Source organism: Hyla sarda, chromosome 2, assembly GCF_029499605.1.
Source record: "Hyla sarda isolate aHylSar1 chromosome 2, aHylSar1.hap1, whole genome shotgun sequence".
Classification (NCBI taxonomy): domain Eukaryota; kingdom Metazoa; phylum Chordata; class Amphibia; order Anura; family Hylidae; genus Hyla; species Hyla sarda.
In genome coordinates this window covers 189301424-189329091 of record NC_079190.1, presented here as the reverse complement: position 1 = coordinate 189329091, position 27668 = coordinate 189301424, and the positions used below count along the sequence as shown (strand labels likewise).

The 27668-nt window shown below is 45.3% G+C and overlaps 1 protein-coding gene and 1 pseudogene across 3 annotated transcripts in view; one reads left to right on the top strand and one right to left on the bottom strand.

Annotated features, from left to right (window-relative positions):
• Positions 1–27668, top strand: part of LONRF2 (LON peptidase N-terminal domain and ring finger 2) — a 141386-nt gene that overhangs the window by 7631 nt on the left and 106087 nt on the right. The gene's annotated exons all lie outside the window — the stretch shown is intronic.
• Positions 20117–20295, bottom strand: LOC130359835 (U2 spliceosomal RNA; annotated as a pseudogene).

Below are 27668 nucleotides of genomic sequence, written 5' to 3'. Positions count from 1 at the left end.
GTGACAGCCAGGTATGTAGGGAGCAGCCAGGTATGCCTTCTTCTTCTAGTTGAAGCAGAAAAAAAGTAAAAAAATAAAAATAGATACTCACCTGTCCCACATATCGGTCTCCTGTGCGCTGCTGCCGGGCCACATTCTATAGCTTCCACAGTGCAGGCGCACATGACATCACTTATTTGCGTGGCAGGGACGGAGGTCATGTCTCCTCTCAGTGTGGTCCGAAAGCCCAGTTGGTAGTGTGGTGTCCCGGTACCGTATTGCATACCGTACCTTGGTTAGGGGTCCCCAAAGTCAGAGTTCCTAGGAACTGTGGGGGTCCACTTCTTTAGTCTTCCCCTAGTCACCCCTCATATAGTTAATATATTGTTAAAATAAATGTAAATACTGTATAGAAAGTGTATACTTACCTTGCATAGCGTCACAGGGCCTGCGGGTCATGTGACTGTGGTTTAGTCTCTATGGTAGGTAAAAAGGACCTTTGGAGGTTCTGGGTCATGTGGTACCCACAATATCTTGTAAAGCTGATTGACAGATGGTGTGGACCAATCCTAAAACGGCCAGCCCCTGCCCATATAAGGGAGCTGCAGCCAATAGATGCTCTCTTGGCTCTTGTTCCTGCGCTGCCAAGCAAGCAGCATCTCTTTGCTCTTGGGTTGCTGACACTTCATGAGGACAGACCTCCGCAACTTACAACGACAACTACTGGGCCAAAGCTTGCCGGCCTTGATCTGAAACGAAACAGTGAGTTCTTACAATTTCCCCGCTTATGCTAGAAAAGACCCTGGACCTAAACATAACCCTAAATCCAGTGGATCTATGCATACTAAATCCTACTAATCTAAAGAACTTACAAAAGTCCCAACCATACATCATAGACTCTGTTATAAGGACTGTTCCTGTTATCCCATGTTACAGAAAATCTTCAGTAAAGTTTCCGAAAGTTTTCAGCAAAGCTCTGGTTGTGGACAATACTTTATTCTACATCTCCCTATCGCTTTTGGGAAGGGTGGCGATAGGTCAAGCATCACAGTATTAACTCTCACCCTGGCGTCACGACTGACAAGGGTTTAACCGTGATATACCTCACAGCAACACCCCAACTGACACACACCCCCCCAAGGCACCACAGTCAGTCCTGAATACTTAAGGATACTTGGCTGACCCCGGGAAATTTGCCAATCTTTATTTAGCCCCACTGATGGAGCATCACCATTTGGTTGAGAATCCCGATCTGAATGGCAGATTGAATTGCTTTGACAAAGATGTTAACAAAGATTCCTATAGCAAGGAAAAAATTCAAGCGCACTCACCACGTTAGTTGCTCTTCAAATGTTCTTTTTACTTCGTATCACATAAGGACCGAATGCAGGGAGACAACATGGGGGAGTGTTCGTGGGCTACGGAGCCGTCTCGCGCTACAAACGCTTCATAAGGCCCCAAATCACTCATTTTACCATGAAATATATAGCGCAACCAAAGAAATACCATATTTGTGTGAGGAAATTTCTAAGAAAAACGCTATTTTGCAAATTTTGGAAGGTTTTGTTTTCATGCTGTACACTTAATGGTAAAATAGACATGTTTACTTTATTCTGTGGGTCAATATGATTAAAATGATACCCATGATTACATACTTTTCTATTATTATGCCGTTTAAAAAAAAATTGCAAACTTTTAACCAATTAGTGCATTTAAAGCTATTTTGCTGACCTATAACTTTTTCATTTTTCCATATAAGCAGCGGTATGAGGGCAAATTTTTTGCGCCGTGATCTGTAATTTTTTTTTATACCACATATGCATATATAAAACTTTTAATACATTTATCAATTTTTTAAAATAAAATGTTATAAAAAAGCAGCAATTTTGGACTTTTTTTTTAACCCCTTAACGACGCAGGACGTATATTTATGTCCTGCGCCAGCTCCCGCGATATGGGACCTATAACACTGCAAAAAGAAAAGTAAAAAAAAAGTGTTAATAAAGGTAATTTAACCCCTTCCCTAATAAAAGTTAGAATCACCCCCCTTTTCCCATAAAAAAAATAAAACAGTATAAAAAAAATAAATAAACATATGTGGTATCGCCGCGTGCGTAAATATCCGAACTATAAAAGTATATCATTAATTAAACCGCACGGTCAATGGCGTACGCGCAAAAAAATTCCAAAGTCAAAAAAGCGCATTTTTGGTCACTTTTAATTCCATTAAAAAATGAATAAAAAGTGATCAAAAAGTCCGATCAAAACAAAAATCAAACCGATAAAAACTTCAGATCACGGCGCAAAAAATGAGTCTTCATACCTCCCTGTACGTCGAAAAATAAAAAAGTTATAGAGGTCAGAAGATGACATTTTTAAACGTATAAATTTTCCTGAATGTAGTTATGATTTTTTTTTAAGAAGTGCGTCAAAATCAAACCTATATAAGTAGGGTATCATTTTAACCGTATGGACCTACAGAATAATGATAAGGTGTAATTTTTACCGAAATAGGCACTGTGTAGAAACGAAAGCCCCCAAAAGTTACAAAATGGCGTTTTTTTTTCGATTTTGTCGCACAATGATTTTTTTATCCGTTTCGCCGTGCATTTTTGGGTAAAATGACTAATGTCACTGCAAAGTAGAATTGGCGACGCAAAAAATAAGCCATAATATGGATTTTTAGGTGGAAAATTGAAAGGGTTATGATTTTTAAAAGGTAAGGAGGAAAAAACGAAAGTGCAAAAACGGAAAAACCCTGAGTCCTTAAGGGGTTAAAGGGGATAGAGGATAAGATGTCTGATCACATGGGGTTTGGCCACTGGGCACTTTGTGATCTCCAGGCCGGCACCCTGGCATTCCCCAGCACCTATGACAGTCTTGTATGTCACTTGGTAGAAAATACTTGGTAATTGTTTTTGTTTCTAAATCCCTTTCCCCATTCAGCTTCTGTGTTCTGTTCCCATCATCCCATCTGTTTATGTTTAACCCCTTAAGGACCCTTGACGTACGCGTACGTCATAACACCCGGGTACTGAAGGACCCATGATGTACGCGTACGTCATGGACAATTCCGTCCCCCGCCACGCACCGGGTGGGGATCGGACCAGGATGCTTGCTTAAATCATTCAGCAGGCATCCCGTGCAAAGGCCCAGGGGGGTCATCAGACCCCCCCATGTCGGTGATCGCGGCAAATTGCAAGTGATTTCACACATGCGATTTGCGCAATTCCGGGTCATGACGGGTCTATGGTGACCCGCAATAGAAGGGGGATCGCGGGTGTCCATGACACCCACAATCCCCCTGAAGGTATAGGAGTGAGGTGGCAGGGGTGCCACCCCTCCTATCCCTGCTATTGGTGGTCTAGACGCGACCCCAAAAAGCAGATCGGGGGCGGGGGGTTTTACTTTGGATTTCCCCGTCCTGCCCACCCAAAATAGGCGGGGCAGGACGGGGAAACCCGACAGGGACCGGCGCCGAAGATCCACTTACCGATCCGGAGGCTGCGGGCGACGTCCAATACACTTCCCCCCCCGTCCAATACACTTCCCCCCCCGTCCAATACACTTCCCCCCCCGTCCAATACACTACCCCCCCGTCCAATACACTTCCCCCCCGTCCAATACACTTCCCCCCCATCCAATACACTTCCCCCCCCTCAAATACACTTCCCCCCCCTCAAATACACTTCCCCCCCTCCAATGCACTTCCTCCCCCTCCAATGCACTTCCCCCCCTCCAATACACTCCCCCCCCATCCAATACACTTCCCCCCCGTCCAATACACTTCCCCCCCGTCCAATACACCTCCCCCCCGTCCAATACACTTCCCCCCCGTCCAATGCACTTCCCCCCGTCCAATGCACTTCCCCCCGTCCAATGCACTTCCCCCCCTCCAATGCACTCCCCCCCCTCCAATACACTTCCCCCCCTCCAATGCACTTCCCCCCCACCTCGTGTAATGCACTTCCCCCCCACCTCGTCCGATACACTTCCTCCCCCACCTTGTCCAATACACTTCCTCCCCCACCTCGTCCAATACACTCCCCCCCGTCCAATACACTTCCCCCCCGTCCAATACACTTCCCCCCCGTCCAATACACTTCCCCCCCGTCCAATACACTTCCCCCCCTCAAATAAACTCCCCCCCCGTCCAATGCACTTCCCCCCGTCCAATGCACTTCCCCCCCTCCAATGCACTCCCCCCCTCCAATACACTTCCCCCCCTCCAATGCACTTCCCCCCCACCTCGTGTAATGCACTTACCCCCCACCTCGTCCGATACACTTCCTCCCCCACCTCGTCCAATACACTTCCTCCCCCACCTCGTCCAATACACTCCCCCCCGTCCAATACACTTCCCCCCCCCGTCCAATACACTTCCCCCCCGTCCAATACACTTCCCCCCCCTCAAATACACTCCCCCCCCCTCCAATGCACTTCCCCCCTCCAATACACTTCCCCCCCATCCAATACACTTCCCCCCCGTCCAATACACCTCCCCCCGTCCAATACACTTCCCCCCCCCGTCCAATGCACTTCCCTCCGTCCAATGCACTTCCCCCCCCCTCCAATGCACTCCCCCCCCCTCCAATACACTTCCCCCCCACTCCAATGCACTTCCCCCCCACCTCGTCCAATGCACTTCCCCCCCACCTCGTCCAATACACTTCCTCCCCCACCTCGTCCAATACACTTCCTCCCCCACCTCGTCCAATACACTTCCTCCCCCACCTCGTTCAATACACTTCCCCCCACCTCGTCCAATACACTCCCCCCCCTCGTCCAATACACTCCCCCCCTCGTCCAATACACTCCCCCCCCTCGTCCAATACACTCCCCCCCTCATCCAATACACTTCCCCCCCCTTGTCCAATACACTTCCCCCCTCATCCAATACACTTCCCCTCCTCCAATACACTTCCCCCCACTTCGTCCAAAACACTTCCCCCCCACCTTGTCCAAAACACTTCCCCCCCCACCTTGTCCAAAACACTTCCCCCCCCACCTTGTCCAAAACACCTCCCCCCCACCTTGTCCAAAACACGCTGCCACTTGAACGTCCTCCTGCGTTGTGCGGCAACTCCGCACAACGTAAGGGGAGGTCACATGTCTCCCCGGCAACCAGGCAGCTCAGTCACAGCTAACAAAAAAAATGTGCGCTGTCAAATACTGGCCAATGCATGGCCGGTATTTGACAGCGCTTTCGCGTACCCCCGCTCAACCCGTGGCGTGAGAACCCAGGGTTTAGGGCCACATATGGGGTATCTCCGTACTCGGGAGAAATTGCACTACAAATTTTGGGGGACTTTTTCTCCTTTTACCCCTTATGAAAAGGAAAATTTGGGGGCTACACCAGCTTGTTAGTGTAAAAAAATTTCAATTCTTACACTAACATGCTGTTGTTGCCCCATACTTTTTACTTTCACAAGCGTTAAAAGGAAAAAAGACCCCCAAAATTTGTAACACAATTTCTCCTGAGTACGGAAATACCCCATATGTGGTCGTAAAATGCTCTGCAGGCGCACAACAAGGCTCAGGAGTGAGAGCGCACCATGTACATTTGAGGCCTAAATTGGTGATTTGCACAGGGGTGGCTGATTTTACAGCGGTTCTGACATAAACACAAAAAAATAAATACCCACATGTGACCCCATTTTGGAAACTACACCTCTCACGGAATGTAATAAGGGGTACAGTGAGCATTTACGCCCCACAGGTGTCTGACAGATTTTTGGAACAGTGGTATGTGAAAATTAAAAATGTAATTTTTCATTTGCACAACCCACTGTTCCAAAGATCTGTCGAACGCCAGTGGGGCGTAAATACTCACTGCACCCCTTATTAAATTCTGTGAGGGGTGTAGTTTCCAAAATAGGGTCACATGTGGGGGGTCCACTGTTCTGGCACCACGGGGGGCTTTGTAAACGCACATGGCCCCTGACTTCCATTCCAAACAATTTTTGTCCTATTACCCCTTGTAAAAATTTTAAATTTGAGGGAAAATTAGCATTTTAGTGGGAAAAAAAAATCATTTACACATCCAAATTTCACGAAAAGTCGTCAAACACCTGTGGGGTGTTAAGGCTCACTGGATCCCTTGTTACGTGTCTTGAGGTGTGTAGTTTCCAAAATAGTATGCCATGTGTTTTTTTTTTTTTTTTTTTTGCTGTTCTGGCACCATAGGGGCTTCCTAAATGTGACATGCCCCCCAAAAACCATTTCAGAAAAACTCACTCTCCAAAATCCCACTGTTGCTCCTTCCCTTTTGAGCCCTCTACTGCGCCCACCGAACACTTGACATACACATATTAGGTATTTTCTTACTCGAGAGAAATTGGGTTACACATTTTAAGAAGATTTATCTCCTTTTACCCCTTGTAAAAATTCAATAACTGGGTCTACAAGTGTAAAAAATTTAGATTTTGAATTTTCTCCTTCAATTTGCTGCTATTCCTGTGAAACACCTAAAGGGTTAACAAACCTTTTGAATGTCATTTTGAATACTTTGAGGGGTGCAGTTTTTATAATGGGGTAATTTGTGGGGTATTTCTAATAAGATGGCTCCACTTCAAAACAGAACTGGTCCCTGAAAAATTTCGATTTAGAAAATTTTGTGAAAAATCTGAAAATTGCTGCTGAACTTTGAAGCCCTCTGATGTCTTCCAAAAGTAAAAACATGTCAACTTTATGATGGAAACATAAAGTAGACATATTGTATATGTGAATCAATATATTATTTATTTGGAATATTCATTTTCCTTATAAGCAGAGAACTTCAAAGTTCAATTTTGGAATTTTCACCAAGAAATGATGCAAGTATCGACAAAATTTTACCACTAACATAAAGTAGAATATGTCACGAAAAAACAATCTCGGAATCAGAATGAAAGGTAAAAGCATCCCAGAGTTATTAATGTTTATAGTGACAGTGGTCAGATGTGCAAACAATGGCCGTGTCCTACAGTGAAAATTGGCTGGGTCCTTAAGGGGTTAAATAAAATATTTGAATGAGAAGAAATACTGGTTAACAGCAGCATTTCAGAAGTACTTACTGCGTACAGCTAACCACAAATACATCATGTTTTTACCCTAAAAATCCTCCCTCGTTGGGCTCACAGCTTCCTGTGTAATTTTGTCTCTCCCTCCTTTTGCGGTTCAGAAATTTACTGAATAGGTCACGGTCCAGGATATTTTCTTCTGGCTCCCATGATCTCTCCTCCGGACCGAATCCTTCCCAATCCACAAGAAAAAAGCATTTTCCTCTGATAATCTTGGAGTCCAAAATTTGTTTAACAACATAAACATCAGAGGTACCAGAGATGAGAGTAGGCGAGATGTCTTTTTTTTTTTTTTTTTTTTTTTTTTTTTTTAGAAAAGTGGTTGTAGATTACAGGTTTCAAGAGGGAGACATGGAAGTAATTCGGGATCTGGAGAGAGGATGGCAGATGGAGAAAGTAGGCCATAGGATTTAAACGTTTCTTGATTTTATAGGGACCAAGATAGCGAGGGCCCAGTTTATAACTGGGTACTTTGAAGCGGATATATTTGGCTGACAACCAGACTTTGTCACCAGGAGAGACCTTGGGAGGAGAACGTCTTTTATTGTCTGCTTGAGACTTCATACGAGACGTAGCATGCAAAAGAGAGGAATGTGTCTTCTGCCAGATAGTGGAAAAGTTCAGCTCATCAACCGCAGGAACTCCGGAAGAAGAGGATAAGGGAAGAGGAGGACGAGGATGAAGTTCATAAACTACGAAGAAAGGCTAAGTTCCAGTAGTTTCAGAATTCTTATGATTGTATGAGAACTCTGCCCAAGGAAGTAAATTGGCCCAGTCGTCTTGGTGAGCAGAAATGAAATGCTGAAGATAGTGTAAGACCTGATTCACCCTCTCAACCTGTCCACTGGACTGAGGGTGGTAGGCTGAAGAAAAATCCAGAGGGCCCGCCAGAATTTAGAGACGAACTGGACTTCACGGTTAGATACAATATGCGAAGGCAAACCATGTACAGGTAAGATGTGGCAAAGGAACAGTTTAGCAAGCTGTGATGAAGATGGAAGTCCAGACAGCGGCACAAAATGAGCCATTTTAGAAAATCAGTCAACTACCACTAGAGATGAGCGAACTATTAAAAAATTGGATTCGGCCGATTTGCCAAATTTTCCGAAAAAAATTTTTCCGGTTGAATTTATTTGTGACAAATCTATATTACAAACGGCTATTTCTGGCCTACAGACAGCCTCAATAGGGGTGTAGAACACTTTGCTTTGTTCTAACACGCATATGGAGTGTGCTGGGATAGTGAAATAATGCTGTTATTAAGTATGACATGCAGATTACAGGCATTGCCATTAGAATCACTGCTGCAGAGCGGCACAATGACAGAGCCTGGAGGTGGCATCAGTATGAGGAGACCATATAGTGGCTGAATGACACAGCGTGGAGGTATTGGCAGCAGGAGGAGACCATATAGTGGCTGAATGACACAGCGTGGAGGTGTTGGCAGCATGAGGAGACCAAATACTGGCCGAATGACACAGCTTGGATGTGGCTGAAGCATGAGGAGACCATAGAGTGGCTAAATGACAAAGCGTGGAGGTGTTGGTAGCATGAGGAGACCATATAGTGGCTGAATGACACAGCCTGGATGAGGCTGAAGCATGAGGAGACCATATAGTGGCTGAATGACACAGCATGGAGCTGGCAGCAGCATGAGTAGACACTAGGGCTTCACAATCCCTAAGATTAAAAGATTAATTTTGAAATTTAAATTGAAGATTTATGGTAGCTAGTGCAACCATAACAATGTTTAGGCCCAGGCCCAGCAGCATCAGTAAACCATATATTGGCTGAATCACACAGCCTGGAGGTGGCTGAATAATGTGAAGACCCTATAGGGGCTGAATGGCACAGCCTGGAGGTGGCTGAAGCATGAGGAGACCATATAGTGGATGAAGGACACAGCCTGGAGGTGTTGGCAGCATGGGGAGACCATATAGTGGATAAATGACACAGCGTGGAGGTGTTGGCAGCATGAGGAGACCATATAGTTGCTGAATGACACAGCCTGGAGCTGGCAGCAGAATGAGTAGACACTAGGGATTCACAATCCCTAAGATTAAAAGATTAATTTTGAAATTTAAATTGAAGATTTATGGTAGCTAGTGCAACCATAACAATTTTTAGGCCCAGGCCCAGCAGCATCAGTAAACCATATATTGGCTGAATCACACAGCCTGGAGGTGGCTGAATAATGCGGAGACCCTATAGTGGCTAATTGGCACAGCCTGGAGGTGGCTGAAGCATGAGGAGACCATATAGTGGCTGAATGGCACAGCCTGGAGTTTGTGGCAGCATGAGGAGACCATATAGTGGCTGAATGAGACCATATTGTGGCTGAATGGCACAGCCTGGAGTTTGTAGCAGCATGAGGAGACCATATGGTGTCTGAATGGCACAGCCTGGAGTTGGTGGCAGATGAGGAGACAATAGGGCCTCACAATCTCTAATAACAAAAGATGAATTTTGAAATTTCCATTGAAGATGTATGGTACCTAGTGCTACCATAAACATATATAGGTAATGTCCTGGGCCCAGCAGCATCATTAAACCATGTAGTTGCTGAATGACACAGACTGGAGCTGGCTGAAGCATCAGTAAACCATATATTGGATGAATGGCACATCCTGGAGGTGGCTACAGCATCAGTAAAACATATATTGGATGAATGGCACAGCCTGGAGGTGGCTGAAGCATTAGTAAACCATATATTGGATGAATGAAACAGCCTGGAGGTGTTGGCAGCATGGGGAGACCATATAGTGGCTAAATGACACAGTGTGGAGGTGTTGGCAGCATGAGGAGACCATATAGTTGCTGAATGACACAGCCTGGAGCTGGCAGCAGAATGAGTAGACACTAGGGATTCACAATCCCTAAGATTAAAATATTAATTTTGAAATTTAAATTGAAGATTTATGGTAGCTAGTGCTACCATCAAAATGTTTAGGCCAAGGTCCAGCAGCATCAGTAAACCATATATTGGGTGAATGACACAGCCTGGAGGTGACTGAATAATGAGGAGACCCTATAGTGGCTGAATGGTACAGCCTGGAGGTGGCTGAAGCATGAGGAGACCATATAGTGTCTGAGTTGCACAGCCTGGAGTTGGCAGAAGCATGAGGAGACCATTGAAGTTTAAGATTTTTATATTTAAATTTAAGATTTTGAAATTGAGGATTTTGAAATTGAGATTTTATCTCCGAAGTTTTAGTGTCTTGGACCCCGGTGTGTGGGTACAAAGGACCACATTTAACAAGGAGTCACATGTCACATGGCAGCACAATGACAGAGAATGGAGGTGGCATCAGCATGAGGAGACCATATAGTGGCTGAATGGCAGAGCCTGGAGTTGGCTGAAGCATGAGGATACCATATAGTGGCTGAATGAGACAGCCTGGAGGTGGCAGCAGCAGCATGAGGACACCATAGAGCAATGTGGATTAGACCAGTAGCTAAATAGGGCTAATGTATCATGTTAAGTCTTTGGAGTGTTTAAAATAGAATTGAAAAGTCTGAGAGTTGTAGTATTAGAGTTATTATTTATATTTTTGTTTAATCTCATTATTATAATTATGTGCTAAGAATAAAAATATAATGTCAAGCTACAATTGTAAATTAATTCTCATGTTTGTTCAATTTATTCATAGCTCCTATTAGATAGAGCTTGTGATCTCGGGTATTTTAAAACCTGTGACTGACAGTAGCAGGGGTGCTACTATTTTCTACCGCTTTCTAGGACCAAATGTTCTCACTTCATTGAACAGTATTTATCAGAAATGCTTTCAAGATAACTGACCCCTGGTGGTTGAGATATGCTACTACAGACTAATAATCTATACTTAGAGTGCATAGAATTGTCTGATGTTGGTTTTCTTTTACTTTTAACATAAGTGCAGAAAATTGGCATATTAAGTAGCTTGATCTTGGAGTGATTTCACAAAATGTGTAAAAGTTACTTCCAAACTATTTATAATATGAAAAAAGGGAAATATAGACCGAGGAACATAAATCTCTAGGACGTCAATGTAAAATTTGTAACATGACAAAAAACAAGAGAAAGTCCTATTTTGGGGCAAGTGTTTGGCCGTTTCCATAGCTTTAATCCAAATAAATGGGTTATGAAAGAGGGTCATAATGTTGGGGCAATATACAAGTCTCCAAAACGACAACTCATGCTTCTGCAGTCCAAAATGTTTATATACTTACAAAGATATGTGGTACAAGCTTCACCACGCAATCCATAGTTTGGAATAGGCTTTGTCCACCTCAACTGAAAGCAGGACGGCATGCCTCCCAACTGCTGTGACATTTTGAAAGCTCTGCCCACTTAGGGTGCATTCACATGACGATTTTGCTATACGGTTGCCGTATACGTTTTCTATTTGAAAACCGCATTCAGCTGTATAGCAAACTGTATACATTACCCACCATACAAAACTAGATGTATCCGGTTTTGTGCACGGAAAAAAATGCACAAAACCGTAGTCTACACGGATTTTGTGCACAATTCTGTACTGTTTTTTAAACTTTACTCCACAGCTGTCCAGGACTCCTAAAGTGCTGCGGTACTACTACTATGAACAAACAGAGTGTTGAACATCTTGTCTTATTTGAAGGTAGACACAGGTTCACATAGCACAGACTCTTTTCCATAATGGGAGTACTTCCCCCCAGCTGTGGGAGTCTGCAGGCGGCTGTGGTGGTGGCTGCAGTAATGCTTGGACTGCTACTCCCATCATGAAACAGAGTCTGCTCCATGTTGGGGGTCGTAGTACAGGGGCTGAGGGATTGATCGCACCGAGTCCCACTTCTGAGTATATATATATATTCTGGTGCAAAAGGATCTAGCTGTGTGTCACGCCCCCTCCCATAGACTTACATTGAGGAGGTGGGGCATGACATCACACGGGGGGTGGAGTTGTGACGTCATGATACTCTGGCCCCGTGGTCGTGAGGCTTCAGGCTTAGAGCCTCCAGAACTGAGTGGAGCACACACAGGTGGGTGCTGCATGAGAGATTGCGGAAATACCGTGATCAGACATCTTATTCCCTATCCTTTGGATAGGGGATCAGATGTTTTAGGGCTGGAGTACCTCTTAACTCCTTAAGGACCCGGATTTTTTCCGTTTTTGCATTTCGTTTTTTCCTCCTTACCTTTAAAAAATCATAACTCTTTCAATTTTTCACCTAAAAATCCATATGATGGCTTATTTTTTGCGCCACCAATTCTACTTTGTAATGACATCAGTCATTTTACCCAAAAATGTACGGCAAAATGGAATAAAAAATTGTTGCGAGACAAAATAGAAGAAAAAACACCATTTTGTAAATTTTGGGGGCTTCCGTTTCTACACAGTACATTTTTCGGTAAACATGACACCTTCTCTTTATTCTGTAGGTCCATACGATTAAAATGATACCCTACTTATATAGGTTTGATTTTGTCGTACTTTTGGAAAAAAATCATAACTACATGCAGGAAAATATGTTTACAATTTTCATCTTCTGACCCCTATAACTTTTTTTATTTTTCCGCATATGGGGCGGTATGAGGGCTCTTTTTTTGCGCCGAGATCTGAAGTTTGCATTGATAGGACTTATTGATCAATTTTTATTCATTTTTTCATGATATAAAAAGTGACCAAAAATGCACTATTTTGGACTTTGGAATTTTTTCGCCTGTACGCCATTGATCGTGCGGTTTAATTAACTATATATTTTTATAATTCGGACATTTCCGCATGCATTGATACCAAATATGTTTATTTTAATCTACACTGTTTTTTTTTATTTTTATGGGAAAAGTTGATTCAAACATTTATTAGGGAAGGTGTTAAATGATCTTTATTCACTTTTTTGTTTCACTTATTATTTGCAGTGTTATAGCTCCCATAGTGACCTATAACACTGCACACACTGATATTTTACATTGAAATTTTACATTGATCAGTGGAGTCTCATAGAAAACCACTGATCGATGATTCTAGACCTCAGGCACTGAGCAGTCATTCGGCTATGGGACAGCATGGAGGCAGATAGGGACCCTCCGGCTGTCATGTAAGCTGTTCGGGATGCCGCGATTTAGCCGCTGCGATCCCGAACAGCTCCCTGAGCTAACTGGCATTGTTTTACTTTCACTTTAGATGCAGCGTTCAACTTTGAACGCTACGTCTAAAGGGTTAATAGCGTGCGGCACCGCGATCAGTGCTGCGCGCTATTAGCCACGGGTCCCGGCCCCTGGAGCCCCACGTTATAGAACGGGAGCGGACTCATGACATACCAGTATGTCATGGGTCCTTAAAGGGTTAAGGACGCAGCTCATTTAAACCTTAAGGACGCAGGCCTTGTTTTTGCAAATCTGACCACTGTCACTTTAAGCATTAATAAATCTGGGATGCTTTTACTTTTCATTCTGATTCCAAGACAGTTTTTTTCGTGACATTGTCTACTTTATGTTAGCTGTAAAATTTCATTGATACTTGCATCATTTCTTGTTGAAAAATTCCAAAATGTGATGAAAAATTTGAAAATTTAGCATTTTTTTTTACTTTGAAACTCTCTGCTTATAAGGAAAATGGACATGCCAAATAAATTATATATTGATTCACAAATACAATATGTCTAGTTTATGTTTGCATTATAAAGTTGACATGTTTTTACTTTTGGAAGACATCAGAGGGCTTCAAAGTATAGCAGCAATTTTCCAATTTTTCACAAAATTTTCAAAATCAGAATTTTTCAGGGACCAGTTTTTAAGTGGATTTGAGGGGCCTTCATATTAGAAATACCCCACAAATGATCCCATTATAAAAACTGCACCCCTCAAAGTATTCAAAATGACATTTAGAAAGTGTGTTAACCCTTTAGGTGTTTCACAGGAATAGCAGCAAAGTTCTTGTAGACCCAGTTTTTGAATTTTTACAAGGAGTAAAAGGAGAAAAATCTTCCTAAAATTTGTAACCTAATTTCTCTCGAGTAAGGAAATACCTCATAAGTGTATGTCAAGTGTTCGGCGGGCACAGTAGAGGGCTCAGAAGGGAAGGAGCAACAATGGGATTTTGGAGAGTGAGTTTTTCTGAAATGGTATTTGGGGGGCATGTCACATTTAGGAAGCCCCTATTGTGCCAGAACAGCAAGAATACCCCCACATTGTATACTATTTTAGAAACTAAACCCCTCAGGGAATGTAACAAGGGGTCCAGTGAGCCTTAACACCCCACAGGTGTTTGACCACTTTTTGTTAAAGTTGAACATGTAAATGACATTTTTTTTTCACTAAAATGCTGTTTTCCCCCCCAAAATTTTACATTTGTACAAGGAGTAATAGGAGAAAATGTCCCCAAAATTTGTAACCCCATCTCTTCTGAGTATGGAAATACCCCATGTGTGGACGTCAAGTGCACTGCGGGCGCACTACAATGCTCAGAAGAGAAGAAGTCACATTTGGCTTTTGGAAAGCAAATTTTGCTGAAATGGTTTTTGGGGGCATGTCACATTTAGGAAGTCCCTATGGCATACTATTTTGGAAACTACACCCCTCAAGGAACGTAACAAGAGGTACAGTGAGCCTTAATGCTGGCGCACTACAATGCTCAGAATAGAAGGAGCGCCATTGAGCTTTTGGGAAGAGAATTTGTTTGGAATGGTAGTCAGGGGCCATGTGCGTTTACAAAGCCCCCCGTGGTGCCAGAACAGTGGACCCCCCACATGTGACCCCATTTTGGAAACTTCACCCCTCACAGAATTTAATAAGGGGTGCAGTGAGTATTTACACCGCACTGGCATTTGACAGATATTTTGAACAGTGGGCTGTGCAAATTAAAAATTCAATTTTTCATTTTCACGGACCACTGTTCCAAAAATCTGTCAGACACCTGTGGGGCGTAAAGGCTCACTGTACCCCTTGCTACATTCTGTGAGGGGTTTAGTTTCCAAAATGGGGTCACATGTGGGGGGAGTCCATTGTTCTGGCACTATGGGGGCTTGGTAAACACACGTGGCCTTCATTTCCGGACAAATTTTCTCTTCAAAATCCCAATGTTGCTCTTTCTCTTCTGAGCATTGTAGTGCGCCAGCAGAGCACTTAACATCCACTTATGGGGTATGTTCTCACTCAGAAGAAATGGGGTTACAAATTTTGGGGGGCTTTTTTCATATTTTCCCTTGTGCAAATTAAATATTTAGGGTAACGCCAGCATTTTAGTAAAAAACTATTTTTTTTCTTCATTTTCCCATCCAACTTTAACGAAAATTCGTCAAACACCTGTGGGGTCTTAAGGCTCACTATACCCCTTGTTACGTTCCATGAGGGGTGTCGTTTCCAAAATGGGGTCACATGTGGGAATTTTTTTTCTTTTTTCTTTTTTGCATTTATGTCAGAAACGCTGTAAAATCAGCCACCCCTGTGCAAATCACCCATTTAGGCCTCAAATGTACATGGCGCTCTCTCACTCATGAGCCTTGAGCATTTTACGCCCACATATTGGGTATTTCCATTCTCAGGAGAAATTGCGTTACAAATTTTGGGAGGCTTGCTTTCCTTTTTCCTCTTGTGAAAATGAAAAGTATGAAACAACACCAGCATGTCAGTGTAAAAATAAATTTTTTTTAACACTAGCATGCTGGTGTAGACCAATATTTCATCTTGATAAGGGGTAAAAGGAGGAAAAGCCCCACAAAATTTGTAACACAATTTCTCCTGAGTACGGAAATACCCCATATGTAGCCCTAAACTGTTGCCGTGAAATACGACAGGGCTCCGTGTTGAGAGAGCGCCATGCGCATTTGAGGCCTAAATTAAGGATTTACATAGGCGCGGACACGGATGCAAGCGTTACTCTTGCCTCCTCCACCACAAATACCCTACACTAGTGTTTCCCAAACAAGGTGCCTCCAGCTGTTGCAAAACTCCCAGCATGCCTGGACAGTCAATGGCCGTCCGGCAATGCCGGGAGTTGTTGTTTTGCAACAGCTGGAGGCTCTGTTTTGGAAACCCATTGTTATTTGGAGGGGTATAATTGTGTAAGGGAGTATATGTAGTGTTTTACTTTTTATTTTGTGGTGATGTAATGTAGCTAGTCTTTTTAGGGTACATTCACACGGGCGTGGGTTTACAGTGAGTTTAGTTGCGGTGGAAAATTTGCCGCAGCTCAAACTTGCATTGGGAAACTCACTGTAAAGCCCCGCCCGTGTGAATGTACCCTGTAGAGGGGGGGGGGGGTAGGGGTTGTTTATGGGTGCAAAACTCCGACTGTTGCAAAACTACAACTCTAAACATGAAGTGACAGACTGTGCATGCTGGGAGTTGTAGTTCTGCTACAACTGGAGGCACACTGGTGGGAAAACACTGAATTAGGTAACAGACTTATTGTTTACCCACCAGTGTGCCTCCAGCTGTTGCAAAACTACAACTCCCAGCATGTACTGACAGCTCCTTGTTGCCAGGCATGCTGGTAGTTTTGCAAGATCTGGAGGGTCACAGTTTAGAGACCGCTGCACAGTGATTTCCAAACTGTGGTCCTCCAGATCTTGCAAAACTACAAATCCTAGCATGCCCAGACAGCAATTGGCTGTCTGGGCATGCTGGGAGTTGTAGGTTTTGCAACAGCTGGAGGCGCACAACTACAACTCCCAGCATGCCCAGACAGCCGTTTGCAGCCGGGCATGCTGGGAGTTGTAGTTTTGCAACATCTGGAGGATCACAGTTTGGCAAACACTACACAGTGGTCTCCAAACAGTGGTCTTCCAGATGTTGCAAAACTACAACTCCCAGCATGCCCAGACTGTCTGGACATGCTGTGAGTTGTAGTTTTGCAACTTGTCAGGGGGAAGGCACTTTCCCCCATCATCTCCGCCCACCCGCCATTGCGCCGGATCTCCGCCGTGCCAGACCTCCGGATCTTCGAGCACCCACCATCGCCGAACCTCCAGGTTCTCCGCGCACCCGTTACACACAGGCCGCCCCTGCACACCCGATCGCTGATCGGGTTAATCAAATGGGGTCCCAGGGTGTTGGGCGGAAGTGGTCTCCCGCCGGACACCCCGGGACTTTAGCTTATTAACCCGATCAGCGCCGCGGGAGCGCACACTTAATGAACGCCGCCATTATACAGCAGAATGCGCGGATGGTATCGTGTTATCCGCCGTATAAATGCGGCGTTCTGCGCGAAGGGTTAAGCAGAACTTCTCACCTTCCGGAGACAACTGGAAGTGAAAAGTTCAGCCCCCGGGATGCACCAGCAGCTGAAAATATGTGGACGTCAGTTATCTCGTCGCTCTGCGCGAACCCACTTCAGCAGCCGACGGCTATACCCGTCGTTCTGCGTTAAGGGGTTAAGGGGCTATCCTTACAGCTTATTCCTCTCCTTATGTCTGAGAGGGGGTTACATATTACAGAGCCCTTTGCCTTGTGATCTCACAAGTTGTTTATCTCTATGAGGAGGAGACAGGAATGAAGAGAAATCATGAGGTAACATGTACAGAGTGTGTGTAAATATATATATTGATGAGATTTGCTTTGGACTTGATAAAGGGAGGAATCCTGAAAGCTTGTCTCTACAAAATTCTGTTAGTCCAATAAAAAAGGTATTACAAGATACTGCAACATTTTATGATTTGCATCTGCATTACTGGACTAATGCGGCTACTCAAATTTACACTATATATATCTATATATCTATATATATATATAATGTTGAGTGATTATCACCACCATGCTGGACATGATTTACCACAGAGCCTGGTCTGTATATTCATCAGCAGTAAGAGCCGACCAATATACACGCTATACATCTGATAACACAGATGAAGATGAATGATGACAGTGTTATGCAATAGGTTAGTCAGAAGAGAAGTTCCTACCTTATAGTTACACAGGAAATCTCTCTCAGCAATTCTAAGGCTTGTGTTACACCAGAAATACAGTTTTCCTAGGACATTAGAAAAAGAACTGGCAAGACATATACATTCCCACTGACTAAAACACATGTAGTAATTTGGGAAAATGTTCTGCAATTCAGTGGTAAAGTTCCACAGAATGAGCTGCTGTACCTGGGAATACATATACACAGTACATCTAAGGAAAATTCCTGAAATAGCTAATGGCAAATATTTATAAACACTTCTGCTCAGGGACCACTCCCTAATAAATGTGCAGTGTCCTGGTGCGGAACACACATGTCTTTCTGACCTGTCAGGTGGATGTCACCTAGCGTGTCTGCTCTGGGCCCACTACTCAAGTGTAAATGTGTTTTTTATCACCTTGAGATATTCTGTCTATGCACTTATATGCTGTTGTACCCTAAGGGTTTAACCTGTTTGTCCAGGAGGATGCTAAGGGGATCACATGCTTGCTTCTAGCCAACCAAGGCTGCGGTCTGCCTTCCACAAGTCTGCTAGACTGGGAGAAGCTAGTCAGTGTGTAATGAGGAGGAGAAGAGAGTGAAGGTCACCTCTAGACCTCTGCTGTGGACTGGTACCATGAGGACTGGCCTCAGAAAATCCAGTTGCTGCACTGAAGTGTTGCAGAGCTACAGCACACTTCACATCCATTCCAATCAGAAGCAAGTCTGCAGTGGGGAGAAGAGCCAAGAGAGCCCACAGACCCCATTAGCCAAGAAGAGGATTACAGGAGATAGAAAGGCTCAAGCAACTCTCATCCATAAATCTACAGCTTTCACCTGGCGGTAAGCCCTAATTCCGGATACCTATGTAGAGAGGAGAGTCCATGTCTGTCCCCTCAAGTCTCTTAGACGTTTAACAAACCAAACCAGTACAGTCAAAACTAAATTAAGCAAGCAAGAAGCTAGTTAATCAATGAGGACTAGAAGTCACATAGTGCCCTGAAGCAACTGTGATCCCTACAGCAAACTCCAGCAAACTTTGCGCTACTGTTTGAACTGTTCCTGTATTTTTGCAAGTTCCTGAGTAAAAATGAGTAGCCCTGCATCTGGATTCGATATTACCTCATCACTTGTCCCAGGAAGCTACTACCCTTGGAGTGTGGAGGTCAACATTACCCAGGCACCACAAACTGTAAAGTTGTTATTGCCACACCACACGTGCTAAATTACGACATCCAACACTTGTACAAAAGTACAAGTGTTGGAAATACATATGTCACATTCACAGCTGTGGGTTGTCTGGAGGAATTCCTAAGAAGGTAGTGGACTCTACAAGGCAACAGGGCATTGACATACAAAAAGCTAGTGCTGCAAGTAATGCACTATGGGAGACATATATCATGGTCTTTACACTTTGTGTGTCAAATTGTCCCTAAAGAAGACGCAGCAAGCTGTGCTGCAACTTTTTTCAAATAAAGCAATTTTTACACATCTCTGCATTTGTGTAGGTGTTTTTTTTGCAGAGGTCAACTATTTATCATTTGCAACAATGGACCACATTTATGCACCAAGTCACACCACATGGTAAAAAATATCTATACCAAGCAATTTTTCGAGTCATCATTCACACTGATGCTTCTACATCAATTCATGAAAGGCCGGGCAACTTTTTTATAAATCAGTCCCAGCCACATCAAATACACAGCAAGGAAAAGAGGGTGAAAAAAACAGGCACTTCATACACACAATGATAAATTCCCCCTCTTTTGTGTGCATGTAACCACTAGGCTTTTGTACCCCTATGGCAGCAACTATTGAGCACCACTATAACTGACTTTAAACACAAAGCTTGTGTTCCTTTTTTTGCTGAGGAAAGTGCTCTCAAATCACCCAAAGTGCAAACGTGTTAGGCTGGGTTCACATCACGTTTTTGCCATACTGTTTTCAATCCGTTTTTCTAAAGAACACCGTATGGCAAAAAAACGGATTGAACAGTATGGGAAAAAGTAAACCGTATGCGTTTTTAAACTGTATACTGTTTTTAAAAGTGCTTACAGTTCCGTCCGTTTTTATTTAAAAAAATATATGTTTTTGATAATTTTGTCCATTTTTTATGGGAGGGGTGTTGGGTGGGGACTTTAGGATGCAAATGTGCATGTGCAAAGTAAAAACCGTATACGGTTTCCCGTATGGAACTGTATACATGTGCGTTTCCCATTGACGTCCATGTTAAAAAAAAAAAAACGTATGCGATTGCAGTATGGTTTTTGTAAACCGGAGTCAAAACCATGGTCAAAACCTCCATGCAACACCCGTCCTCACCACTCCCACATCGATGGTGTCTGATCCACCAGTAAAACCGATAAGAACAGATACTACACTTGATCTTAGCCAAAAGGCCAAAAAGCGATTGTGTTCCACTACAAGTTACTGTAACCACTAAGCTTATGTACTACTATACAAAAACAGTAGTATGATGAAGCCGCACATGTACGGCGGAACGCGGTGCATTATTGAGAAATAAAAATCTTTTAACTGATTCGGATGGGGTGGTTCCAGTCAGCGCCGCTCCAGTCCTGCTTTTCCTTATGATGTTTGCAGGATGGCTACAGACCAGATTACATTTGCCTCTACACGCAATAATATTGTTGTTCACAAGGGAGAATAAGAAAAAAGCCCCCCAAAATTTGTAAGAACATACCCCATATGTGGATGTAAAGTGCTCTGCGGGTGAACTACAATGCTCAGAAGAGAAGGAATGCCATTGGGATTTTGGAGAGAGAATGTGTCCGAAATTGAAGGCCATATGTGTTTACAAAGCCCCCATAGTGCCAGAACACTGGACCCCCCCACAGGTGACCCCAGTTTGGAAACTACACCCCTCATGTAATGTAATAAGGGGTACAGTGAGCATATACACCCCACAGGTGTCTGACAGATTTTTGGAACTGTGGTCCATGAAAATGAAAAATTGAATTTTTCATTTGCACAGTCCACTGTTCCAAAGATCTGTCAAACGCTAGTGGGGTGTAAATGTTCACTGCACTCCTTATTAAATTCTGTGAGGGGTGTAGTTTCCAAAATTGGGTCACGTGGGGGGGGGTCCACTGTTCTGGCACCACGGGAGGCTTTGTAAACGCGCATGGCCCCCGACTTCTATTCCAACCAAATTCTCTCACCAAACGCTCAATGGCGCTCCTTTTCTTCTGAGCATTGTAGTTCGCCCGCAGAGCACTTTACATCCACATATGGGGTATTTCCATACTCAGAAGAAATGGGGTTACACATTTTGGAGGCTTTTTCTTCAATTACCCCTTGTGAAAAGGAAAGATTTGGGGTAACATCAGCATTTTAGTGAAAAAAATCTAATTTAAAATTTTCCTGTCAAACTTTAGCGGACAATTTTCAAACACCTGTGGGGTGTTAAGGCTCATTGTACCCCTTGTTACATTCGTTGAGGGGTGTAGTTTCCAAAATAGTATGCCATGTTTTTATTTTTTTTATTTTGCTGTTCTGGCACCATAGGGGCTTCCTAAATGTGACATGCCCACCAAAAACCATTTCAGAAAAACTTACTCTCCAAAATCCCATTGTCGTTCCTTCCCTTCTGAGCCTTGTAGTGCACCCACAGAGCACTTGACAACTGTTACGCCGAGCGCTCCGGGTCCCCGCTCCTCCCCGGAGCGCTCGCAACATCCTCGCTACGGCAGCGCCCCGGTCAGATCCACTGACCGGGTGCGCTGCGATACCGCCTCCAGCCGGGATGCGATTCGCGATGCGGGTGGCGCCCGCTCGCGATGCGCATCCCGGCTCCCGTACCTGACTCGCTCTCCGTCGGTCCTGTCCCGGCGCGCGCGGCCCCGCTCCCTAGGGCACGCGCGCGCCGGGTCTCTGCGATTTAAAGGGCCACTGCGCCACTGATTGGCGCAGTGGTTCTAATTAGTGTGTTCACCTGTGCACTCCCTCGCCGGATCTTGTTGCCATCGTGCCAGTGAAAGCGTTTCCTTGTGTGTTCCTAGCCTGTGTTCCAGACCTCCTGCCGTTGCCCCTGACTACGATCCTTGCTGCCTGCCCCGACCTTCTGCTACGTCCGACCTTGCTCTTGTCTACTCCCTTGTACCGCGCCTATCTTCAGCAGTCAGAGAGGTTGAGCCGTTGCTAGTGGATACGACCTGGTTACTACCGCCGCTGCAAGACCATCCCGCTTTGCGGCGGGCTCTGGTGAATACCAGTAGTAACTTAGAACCGGTCCACTAGCACGGTCCACGCCAATCCCTCTCTGGCACAGAGGATCCACCTCCTGCCAGCCGAATCGTGACAGTAGATCCGGCCATGGATCCCGCTGAAGTTCCTTTGCCAGTTGTCGCCGACCTCACCACGGTGGTCGCCCAGCAGTCACAACAGATAGCGCAACAAGGCCATCAGCTGTCTCAACTGACCGTGATGCTACAGCAGCTACTACCACAGCTTCAGCAATCATCTCCTCCGCCAGCTCCTGCACCTCCTCCGCAGCGAGTGGCCGCTTCCGGCCTACGACTATCCTTGCCGGATAAATTTGATGGGGACTCTAAGTTTTGCCGTGGCTTTCTTTCACAATGTTCCCTGCACTTGGAGATGATGTCGGACCAGTTTCCTACTGAAAGGTCTAAGGTGGCTTTCGTAGTCAGCCTTCTGTCTGGGAAAGCCCTGTCATGGGCCACACCGCTCTGGGACCGCAATGACCCCGTCACTGCCTCTGTACACTCCTTCTTCTCGGAAATTCGAAGTGTCTTTGAGGAACCTGCCCGAGCCTCTTCTGCTGAGACTGCCCTGCTGAACCTGGTCCAGGGTAATTCTTCCGTTGGCGAGTACGCCATACAATTCCGTACTCTTGCTTCCGAACTATCCTGGAATAATGAGGCCCTCTGCGCGACCTTTAAAAAAGGCCTATCCAGCAACATTAAAGATGTTCTGGCCGCACGAGAAATTCCTGCTAACCTACATGAACTCATTCATCTAGCCACTCGCATTGACATGCGTTTTTCCGAAAGGCGTCAGGAGCTCCGCCAGGATATGGACTCTGTTCGCACGAGGCGTTTTTTCTCCCCGGCTCCTCTCTCCTCTGGTCCTCTGCAATCCGTTCCTGTGCCTCCCGCCGTGGAGGCTATGCAAGTCGACCGGTCTCGCCTGACACCTCAAGAGAGGACACGACGCCGCATGGAGAATCTCTGCCTGTACTGTGCCGGTACCGAACACTTCCTGAAGGATTGTCCTATCCGTCCTCCCCGCCTGGAAAGACGTACGCTGACTCCGCACAAAGGTGAGACAGTCCTTGATGTCAACTCTGCTTCTCCACGTCTTACTGTGCCTGTGCGGATATCTGCCTCTACCTTCTCCTTCTCTACTATGGCCTTCTTGGATTCCGGATCTGCAGGAAATTTTATTTTGGCCTCTCTCATCAACAGGTTCAACATCCCGGTGACCAGTCTCGCCAGACCCCTCTACATCAATTGTGTTAACAATGAAAGATTGGACTGTACCATACGTTTCCGCACGGAGCCCCTCCTAATGTGCATCGGACCTCATCACGAAAAAATTGAGTTTTTGGTCCTCCCCAATTGCACTTCCGAAATTCTCCTTGGACTACCATGGCTTCAACGCCATTCCCCAACCCTTGATTGGACCACAGGGGAGATCAAGAGCTGGGGTACCTCTTGTTCCAAGGACTGCCTTAAACCAGTTCCCAGTACTCCCTGCCGTGACCCTGTGGTTCCCCCTGTAACCGGTCTCCCTAAGGCCTATATGGACTATGCTGACGTATTTTGCAAAAAACAAGCTGAGACTTTACCTCCTCACAGGCCTTATGTCTGTCCTATTGACCTCCTCCCGGGCACTACTCCACCCCGGGGCAGAATTTATCCTCTGTCCGCCCCAGAGACTCTTGCTATGTCTGAATACATCCAGGAAAATTTAAAAAAGGGGTTTATCCGCAAATCCTCCTCTCCTGCCGGAGCTGGATTTTTCTTTGTGTCCAAAAAAGATGGCTCCCTACGTCCTTGCATTGACTACCGCGGACTTAATAAAATCACGGTAAAGAACCGCTACCCCCTACCTCTTATCTCTGAGCTCTTTGATCGCCTCCAAGGTGCCCACATCTTTACCAAACTGGACTTAAGAGGTGCTTATAATCTCATCCGCATCAGGGAGGGGGACGAATGGAAAACTGCATTTAACACCAGAGATGGACACTTTGAGTATCTGGTCATGCCCTTTGGCCTGTGCAACGCCCCTGCCGTCTTCCAAGACTTTGTTAATGAAATTTTTCGTGATCTCTTATATTCCTGTGTTGTTGTGTATCTGGATGATATTCTGATTTTTTCTGCCAACCTAGAAGAACACCGCCAGCATGTCCGCATGGTTCTTCAGAGACTTCGAGACAATCAACTTTATGCCAAAATGGAGAAATGTCTGTTTGAATGTCAATCTCTTCCTTTCCTAGGATACTTGGTCTCTGGCCAGGGACTACAAATGGACCCAGATAAACTCTCTGCCGTCTTAGATTGGCCACGCCCCTCCGGACTCCGTGCTATCCAAAGTTTTTTGGGGTTCGCCAATTATTACAGACAATTTATTCCACATTTTTCCACCATTGTGGCTCCTATCGTGGCTTTAACCAAGAAGAATGCCAATCCTAAGTCATGGCCTCCCCAAGCGGAAGACGCTTTTAAACGGCTCAAGTCTGCCTTTTCTTCTGCTCCCGTGCTCTCCAGACCTGACCCATCTAAACCCTTCCTATTGGAGGTAGATGCCTCCTCAGTGGGAGCTGGAGCGGTCCTTTTACAAAAAAATTCTTCCGGGCATGCTGTTACTTGTGGGTTTTTTTCTAGGACCTTCTCTCCGGCGGAGAGGAACTACTCCATCGGGGATCGAGAGCTACTGGCCATTAAATTAGCACTTGAGGAATGGAGGCATCTGCTGGAGGGATCAAAATTTCCAGTTATTATTTACACCGATCACAAGAATCTCTCCTATCTCCAGTCTGCCCAACGGCTGAATCCTCGCCAGGCCAGGTGGTCTTTGTTCTTTGCCCGGTTTAATTTTGAAATTCACTTTCGCCCTGCCGACAAGAACATTAGGGCCGATGCCCTCTCTCGTTCCTCGGATGCCTCGGAGGTAGAGCTCTCTCCGCAACACATCATTTCTCCTGACTGCCTGATCTCCACTTCTCCAGCCTCCATCAGGCAAACTCCTCCAGGGAAGACCTTCGTCTCTCCACGCCAACGCCTCGGAATCCTCAAATGGGGTCACTCCTCCCACCTCGCAGGCCATGCGGGCATCAAAAAATCCTTGCAACTCATCTCTCGTTTCTATTGGTGGCCGACTCTGGAGACGGATGTTGTTGATTTTGTGCGGGCCTGCACTGTCTGTGCCCGAGATAAGACTCCTCGCCAGAAGCCTGCTGGTCTCCTTCATCCTCTGCCTGTCCCCGAACAGCCTTGGTCTCTGATTGGTATGGACTTTATTACAGACCTACCCCCATCCCGTGGCAACACTGTTGTTTGGGTGGTCGTTGATCGATTTTCCAAGATGGCACATTTTATTCCTCTTCCTGGTCTTCCTTCAGCGCCTCAGTTGGCAAAACAATTTTTTGTACACATTTTTCGTCTTCACGGTTTGCCCACGCAGATCGTCTCGGATAGAGGCGTCCAATTCGTGTCAAAATTCTGGAGGGCTCTCTGTAAACAACTCAAGATTAAATTAAACTTTTCTTCTGCTTATCATCCTCAATCCAATGGGCAAGTAGAAAGAATTAACCAGGTCCTGGGTGACTATTTACGGCATTTTGTTTCCTCCCGCCAGGATGACTGGGCAGATCTTCTACCATGGGCCGAATTCTCGTACAACTTCAGAGTCTCTGAATCTTCTTCCAAATCCCCATTTTTCGTGGTGTACGGCCGTCACCCTCTTCCCCCCCTCCCTACTCCCTTGCCCTCTGGTTTGCCTGCTGTGGATGAAATAACTCATGATCTTTCCACCATATGGAAAGAGACCCAAAATTCTCTCTTACAGGCTTCATCGCGCATGAAAAAGTTTGCCGATAAGAAAAGAAGAGCTCCCCCCATTTTTTCTCCCGGAGACAAGGTATGGCTCTCCGCTAAATATGTCCGCTTCCGTGTCCCCAGCTACAAATTGGGACCACGCTATCTTGGTCCTTTCAAAATCTTGTGCCAAATTAATCCTGTCTCTCACAAACTTCTTCTTCCTCCTTCTCTTCGTATTCCTAATGCCTTTCATGTCTCTCTTCTTAAACCACTCATCATCAACCGTTTCTCTCCCAAACTTGTTTCTCCCACTCCTGTTTCCGGTTCTTCTGACATCTTTTCCGTAAAGGAGATACTGGCCTCCAAAAAGGTCAGAGGAAAAACTTTTTTTTTGGTTGACTGGGAGGGCTGTGGTCCTGAAGAGAGATCCTGGGAACCTGAGGACAATATCCTAGATAAAAGTCTGGTCCTCAGGTTCTCAGGCTCCAAGAAGAGGGGGAGACCCAAGGGGGGGGTACTGTTACGCCGTGCGCTCCGGGTCCCCGCTCCTCCCCGGAGCGCTCGCAACATCCTCGCTACGGCAGCGCCCCGGTCAGATCCACTGACCGGGTGCGCTGCGATACCGCCTCCAGCCGGGATGCGATTCGCGATGCGGGTGGCGCCCGCTCGCGATGCGCACCCCGGCTCCCGTACCTGACTCGCTCTCCGTCGGTCCTGTCCCGGCGCGCGCGGCCCCGCTCCCTAGGGCACGCGCGCGCCGGGTCTCTGCGATTTAAAGGGCCACTGCGCCACTGATTGGCGCAGTGGTTCTAATTAGTGTGTTCACCTGTGCACTCCCTCGCCGGATCTTGTTGCCATCGTGCCAGTGAAAGCGTTTCCTTGTGTGTTCCTAGCCTGTGTTCCAGACCTCCTGCCGTTGCCCCTGACTACGATCCTTGCTGCCTGCCCCGACCTTCTGCTACGTCCGACCGTGCTCTTGTCTACTCCCTTGTACCGCGCCTATCTTCAGCAGTCAGAGAGGTTGAGCCGTTGCTAGTGGATACGACCTGGTTACTACCGCCGCTGCAAGACCATCCTGCTTTGCGGCGGGCTCTGGTGAATACCAGTAGTAACTTAGAACCTGTCCACTAGCACGGTCCACGCCAATCCCTCTCTGGCACAGAGGATCCACCTCCTGCCAGCCGAATCGTGACAACAACCACCTATGAGGTATTTCCTTACTCGAGAGAAATTGGGTTACAAATTTTGGGGGGCTTTTTCTCCTTTTACCCCTTGTAAAATTTCAAAAACTGGGTCTACAAGAACTTGAGTGTAAAAAATTAAGATTTTGAATTTTCTCCTTCATTTTGCTGCTATTCCTATGAAATACCTAAAGGGTTAACACACTTTCTGAATGTCATTTTGAATACTCTGTGGGGGTGTAGTTTTTATAATGGGGTCATTTATGGGGTATTTCTAATATGAAGACCCTTCAAATCCACTTCAAAACTGAACTGGTCCCTGAAAAATTCAGATTTTGAAAATGTATTGAAAAATTGGTAAATTGCTGCTGAACTTTGAAGCACTCTGATGTCTTCCAAAAGTAAAAACATGTCAACTTTATGATGCAAATATAAATTATACATATTGTATGTGTGAATCAATATATAATTTATTTGGAATATCCATTTTCCTTACAAGCAGAGAGTTTCAAAGTTAGAAAAATGCAAAATTTTCATGAAATTTGGTGATTTTTCACCAAGAAAGGATGCAAGCAACAACGA